At 38.2% G+C, this 7044-nt stretch overlaps 1 non-coding gene across 1 annotated transcript; it reads left to right on the top strand.

Annotated features, from left to right (window-relative positions):
* The first annotated feature begins 6666 nt into the window (after positions 1-6666).
* On the top strand, positions 6667-6773 carry LOC113753153. The gene has a single exon (XR_003464982.1). It is a non-coding gene; the product is annotated as a small nucleolar RNA R71 (small nucleolar RNA).
* The last annotated feature ends 271 nt before the right edge of the window (positions 6774-7044 follow it).

The following is a 7044-nucleotide window of genomic DNA, read 5'->3' as shown; positions in this document are numbered from 1 at the left end:
CTCTTTTTTTCGCTTGAAAGGCTCTCAGTTGAAATTTTGTGTTCTCTACCCTTTGCGCTTTCTCGAGAGCATCACTAAATGTTTCAATTTGTGCTGCGGCAAGGGCATCTTGAATTTCTAAATTTAATCCTTGGATAAACCGTCTTATTTTCTTCCGTTCTGTAACCACCAATTCTGGAGCATACGTAGATAATTTCGTGAATCATGTTTCGTACTCAGCCACACTCAAAGTTCCTTGTCGAAATTTTATAAAATCGTCTTCTCTTTTCTTGAACAAGTGGAGGGAGAAATTTCTCATTAAACTCTCGTACAAAGTTTATCCAAGTCCTTGGAGTTTGATCTATTTCCCACTTATTTCTTATAACATTCCACCAGGCTCGAGCCGCTCCTTCAAGTTGAAATACAGCAAAGGTGACTTGTCTTTCCTCCGTGTAATCCAAGGCATCGAATATATTCCTTATATTCTCTAACCAATTCTCAGCCACTTTTGGGTCAGGCCCTCCAGAAAATTTGGGCAGGAAGAATTTCTGAAACCACTCTAAAGTTCGATCCTCCCCTATCTCTTGGTTTCGACGTTGGTTTCCTTGTCCAACCCCTTGGCTTTGTTGAGCTACTAAGAGCTCTAGTACATCCGTCATGCGAGTTAAAACTAATCCCATTTGGTCATCTCCTCTCCCAACTCTTGGCTCGACACTTTGATCAATATCAGACTCTTTATCTACTCTTTGATTTCGGAGTTATCTAGGTTGACGTCCCTTCCGTTGTCCTCTAGTTTCCATGTTCACAGCTAATCTATATGCATATGCATAAACCTCACACTAAACCATAATTGAACTCCACACATACCAGTAACAACTTTAAAGAAAAATGAAATCACTTACACAATTAACATTATTACCATACCAATCAAACATAAACTTGAACTCATTAAATCATAACACAAGTTACAGTCAAATAAAGTTCATACCAAGTCAAAATCAGTAAACAAAAGTAAACAAGTGGTTATCAAAAGTACATTCATCTCCCAAGGAACAAACTCTTAAGTTCTACTCCCATCGTCCCACTGCAAAAGGTCACTAGTAGTGCTTCACTAGATTAATTGGAACTAGATGATTTCCGTACCCTAACATGTTCAACTTCAATCCCAACACTAGGATCTTCTGGGCTATGATCTTCTCCACCTGCCGCTCTTAATTATTGTGCCATCTGAGCTAAACGATTATTGGTTTTTTGTAACTATTCACGTGAACTATCAGTTCATTCGTATTCCCCCACAAATGGAGATCTCAAGTCCTTAGAATTGCCCTCAACTCTTACATACTCGGGTACAAGAATCCAAAATAAGGTAATTCACAATTCGAGCCAGCCGGTCCCAAGAGTAAATCACCACATTCGAGATTCCTACCCAACATACATATCTAATTTTCTCCAAGTATCAAGATAAAGGTTTTATACCTACATCCATGATCCATAGCTTCACTCTAGAAGAGCACTTAACCCTTTTCTCATTCATATCATAGGGACCATAACACCACTTGGTCCAAGCTCACTGTGCGCAGATACCACGCGAAACGATTCTGATTTTCATCCCTACAAGCGGCCACTTAACTTTCAAACCAATCCCAAAGTCCGGCATCCTAAATTTTTAAGTCAGGATACACTACAAAGATCTGAAACCTAAGCTCTGATACCAACTGTGATGCCCCCACTTCTCCCAAGGGCGAACCCAAGGGTATCGGCAGGATGCCTGCCCAACTCTCGCCAGGATTCGGTACAATCCATAATTCGAAACTAGGAATACTTCAAATAACTTCAATATATATATTTCAAGTACTCCAAAATACTTCATACTTAAATTAGTCAGCTCTCAAGCTTAATACAACCCAAAAGAATATTTACTACATCCATCTGTTGTAATACAACTTAAAGTTTCCTCAAAAGAAAACAATCTAGCACTATTCACAAGCACTTTTAGTCTCGAACCCTGTTAAAGAAAACAAAAACGTGGAATGAGCTACATAGTCTAGTGAGATTCCAAGACACTCTAGCAGTTCTAATAAATCAAGTAATTTAAACATACCCAATTTATGATTTAAGATTGCACATTGGCACATTAACATGAGACAGTTATCATTGTACGAGTAATTTGAGTATATCATAGGTATGTCTCAGGGTCGCACGTTGGCACATTAGCATGAAACAATTATCATTATGTAAAATAAACACACATTGAAGGATACGGTGTTCCAGTGGAACCATTTCGGTCAACTGCACCTTATAACTTCAGAATCCCCTCGGTTTGTCTGGCCATCACCTTGTTCCTCCAGTGGTAGTACTCGAGTATACCGAAACGGTATCTCAGGGTTCCAACCAACCCGACCTAACCCAGTCCTGACTCGAGTAGGTCAATAACCAAGGGCAGGGCCCAGTTCAACTTAGAGCTTACAACATGCACAAGTAATCAAGTAAATCGGTAAACGGTAAAAATTTATCAATTTTGTAGGTCGAGTGAGATGAAGTACACACACGTCGTAAAATTGTGGAAAAATTCATGTGAATACGTAATTTACGGCAATCAAATAATCAAGTAGTCAAGTAATCGAGTAAGTAGGTAATCAAGTAAATTGGTAAACAGTGAACGGTAAACGGTAGACGGTAATAATCTTGGTTAACGGTAAGATTTATCATTTTAATAGGTCGAGTGAGATAAAGTACACACTCGCCTGAAAACAATGAAAAAGTTCATAGGAGCAATTATCGGTAACACTTAACAGTTAAACACATAATGACCAAGGAGTAAACATGTCGTAAAACTATTCAAATAACGTACTCCTATATGAAACATTCACCAATTCGAAACAAGTGAGTAAGTGCTCAAACAAGTGTTTAGGCGTCCACTTCGAGTTCCTCTTGAAGGTCCCTTTGAGCGCCTGAGCAAATAACAATCAACTATTACACACTATCGCTTAAAACCCCTACTTATCGAGAAAAATTGTACCCGTGTACAATCTAAGAAAATATTACAAAAATGAGCCTCAATTACTCGTAAATCGAGATTCAAAGGTGGGTTTAAAACTCAAGTAAAAATCTGATTTTTATCTTTAAAATCATTGGATGGAAATAAGTAGGTTTGAAACCATGTAAATAAATTTCCACACGAACGATCGAAATCGGACGTGAAGATGCCACGTCACAATCCGGCCGGATTTCTGGCCGGATTTGAGACAGTGAAGAAACCCAATTTTTTTTCAAATCTCGCCATCAATCCTGCCAACTATCCGGCCAAGAACTGGCCGGATATATGGCCGGATTCTATGAAATTATTCCCGCACGGATTCTTTTCAAAAAGGCCAAAATTTATCAAGTTTAAAGTATTCTTTGGAAAATCATAACTCACTCTCTGAAAGTTCAAAATTAAAAAATTTGGTACCGTTGGAAACTATTTCTAAAGTACTAAAAGTTCCAAGAAAATACTTTTTCATGATTCCAATTGGAATATATTCAAATTTTGGGTCCAAGATGTTGTTTTGGAATACCAAGACAGATTTGGATTGATTTTCGGCAAAGTTTGGAAATTCGGCAAAATTCACACAATGTGAACTAGCCTCTGAAATTTGGAACTCAATTAGAGTTACAATCAAAGTTTAAAACATAATAAGCTGAACAGGATTTGGAGTTTTGAGCACCAAGATATAGCGGCTCAAAGTTGCTGAAAAAGTGAGACTGTCAGGCTAATTTTCAGGTTTAAATCACTAACTTTGGGACTTTGATTGGGCATCAAAATGGACTTGGAATGGTACCAAATTTGGTACTATTACACTACCATATAAGGGCTATTCCTCTGTCAATTTTCATAGAAAATCCGTTCGGAAAGTGGGTTAACAAAGTCACTAAAGTTTCAATTTTCCAAGGCAAAGCTGCCTTGTACTTTCATTTCCCTTTTTTAAAAAATTTGGCCAACGAATCTTTTCAAACATGGTCCATTTATGAAGACAAATGTCTAAGAAATATCCAAGATACATTTGGTAGGTGATTAACACCAAGAATTTCAAGATCACAAGTCCCAATTCAAAAAGAGTCATTCAACTAGCCAAAAAGAGGGTTTTTCATCACTGAGCCAATTTCGAAATTTAGCCACAACTCATTCAATTCAACTTGGAATTGAGCGTGGTTGGTGGCATTCAAAACTATATTCATAAGGATACAAGGAATTGTTTTAAAATTCTATCCACAACTAGCTCATAATTGAGCATCAATTCGCAGCTCAAAACAGGGCTTCCAGTACAAATGAGAAACAGAACAGGCAACTTAACAAGGTTGATACGGCTCACTCAGGTGGAATCAAGGCATGCATTTTATGCCGTTGAAAAATTGGAAATGTCTAGTTTATAGTGCCGCAAACGACACTTGATTTTGATGTCGAAGCAAAAAGTTATGGCTGAAACAAACACACTGCCAGAGCATTCTGGACACCCGTTTCCAGCTTTGGCAAATTTTCGAAATCTCAACATTCACTCATCCAAATCACGTAAATTTTTGAGAAAACTTTATACACAACCTATATTACACATTTACATAAAAAACAAGTCAATTGGACCACAAAAAAGTGCACCAAAGTGCACGGCAATGGCAGGGGCAGAAACGGTAAAATTTTCCTTTTCACTTCCTTTGAGCTATCTTTCACAACACCACTTATTATCACTAGATTAAACACTAATACAATATAAATAATATCAAATCTCATCAAATCAGTTCATCAAGCCATTGTGGGATTTCATAGAGCCCACTCACAAGATTTCCAACAATATAAAGCTACCCATGTGAATCTATGAGATAATAAGTGCAAGATAACTTCCATAAACCAAGATTCAAGAGGTTGATCATCACTTACTTCCTTAGATGACTAGAGCAGAAATTTTCGGTCACTTTAAGCTCAAGAAAAACCGTGAGATGAAGCTCCTTTCCTAGTTTAGGTTGATCACCAAGTAGTTTGCAAGTTGTGTGTAAATTGTGGAGGGATTTGATGAAGAAATGAAGCAAGAAAAATGAAGAACTTTGGCTCCTTCTTCCTCCTATGAGTGGCCGGCCAACATGAGTGAAGAGAGATGGAGTGTTTGATGAAAATTGATAAGTGAATATTTAACGTACATTTTGTACGAATTTGGCATGAATTTTTGGTATGTTTTGAGAAGATTAAAGCCATATTTGAACTCTTTTGGTGATAATTGCTTAAATATTGTTTAAGAGTTAAGAAATTGATAAATGAGTGGATTAATGCGTAATTTTGTGAAATTGTGAAGGTAATTGATGTATGAAATTCATGCACAAGTTGAAAGAAATGTCAGGGTCATCCAGAGGACAAAGTACACAAGAAATTGGGAGCAAAAATGTAGAAAAAGGGAAGAAGTGAAAAACTGGAAAAATTACTTAACACGGATCCGAGCTCGGATCCGTGTGTACAAGAGGGATCCGACCCCTCGTCTGTACTTCTGGCGGAGTGTATCCGAGGTCAGGACGATCCGACCTCGGATCCATCATGGGAAGGCCTCGGATCCTATAATCCGAGCTCGGATCCATTATCACTCCTCGGATCCAAGGCTCGGATCTGTCTCTCTCCTCAGCAAGTGGCACAGCCGTTTTTCTTTACCTTTCTCACAACTTTTACAGCTATTTTGAGGGACAGAAATCGGTGGCACATGCTTCTGCAATAAAAGAGAAGACCAAATGAGTGTGGACAAAAGGAACATCATATCTTTGACTTCTTTTTTACAAAATCTAAGTGGAGGAAATTATGAAGTGAGAGGAATGGAATTTCTACCACCTTTTATGCAGAAACACAAGGGAGAAGCCAGGATGACCATACGTAGCTAGTTTTTCATTTTGTAACATTTTTTTCTACTTCCATCACTGGAGGATCTTCTAATTGCTTACCACTACGAAGAGTAATGGCTTTCACATGCTCCTTAGGATTGACCTCTGTTTTGCTAGGTAATTCGCCTTGATTTCGATTATTCAACGAACTAGCAATTTGACCAATTTGGACCTCTACATTCCTGTACATTGTAGTGAGTTGGTCCAACCTTCCTTCTACTCGCTCAAATCTGTGTAACTTTTGCGAGCTTTTCCACTGCCATCTCCCAACCAGGTTTAGTTTCAGCTTGTTGTTGCCTTGATTGAAATCCCGGTGGATTGGTTGGCCTTGGTTGATTTCCTTGATCCTTCCATCCGAAGTTTGGATGATTTCTCCATCCCGGATTGTAAGTATTCGAGTAGGGGTTATTTTGAGCATTACGATTGTAATTATTGACGAATTGTACCTGTTCAGAATCGACACACTCATTAGTATCATGTTCACCTCCACATACAGAACAACATGCTACATGTGCATTAGATGAACTTGGACCTTGTCTACTTAGCAATTTCATCACATTATTCATTTGAGCACTCAGCATATTGAGAGTGTCCATTTCTATCATACCTGCGTGACGTCTTGTATTACCTCTCTCATTGGCCCATTGGTAGTTATTTGCTGCCATTTCTTCTATCAAATTATGAGCTTCTTGGGGTGTTTTACCCATTAAAGCTCCACCTGCAGCTGCATCGATCATAGTTTTAGTAGAAAAAACTAAACCATTATAGAAGGTTTGTATGATTAACCACTCCGGCAGTCCATGATGTGGACATTTCCGAAGCAAATCTCTAAACCTTTCCCATGCCTCATATAATGATTCACCTTCCAATTGGCTAAAACTAGTGATATCCATTCTAAGCTTAGCAGTCTTACCTGGTGGAAAATACTTATTTAAGAATGCTCTTGATAATTCATCCCATCCAGTGAAAGTATTGGGAGCATGAGAGTGTAGCCAAAGTTTGGCCTTATCTCTCAATGAAAATGGGAACAATCTTAGCCTTATAGCATCATCACTAACTCCATTCATTTTAATTGTATCACAAATTTCCAAGAATGTAGCTAAGTGTGTATTAGGATCTTCTACTGCATTACCTCCAAATTGAGATTGTTGAACCATTTGGATAAGTGATGGT

The sequence above is a fragment of the Coffea eugenioides genome, chromosome 1 (assembly GCF_003713205.1).
Source record: "Coffea eugenioides isolate CCC68of chromosome 1, Ceug_1.0, whole genome shotgun sequence".
Taxonomy (NCBI): Eukaryota; Viridiplantae; Streptophyta; class Magnoliopsida; order Gentianales; family Rubiaceae; genus Coffea; species Coffea eugenioides.
This window is presented reverse-complemented; position numbering and strand designations above follow the sequence as displayed.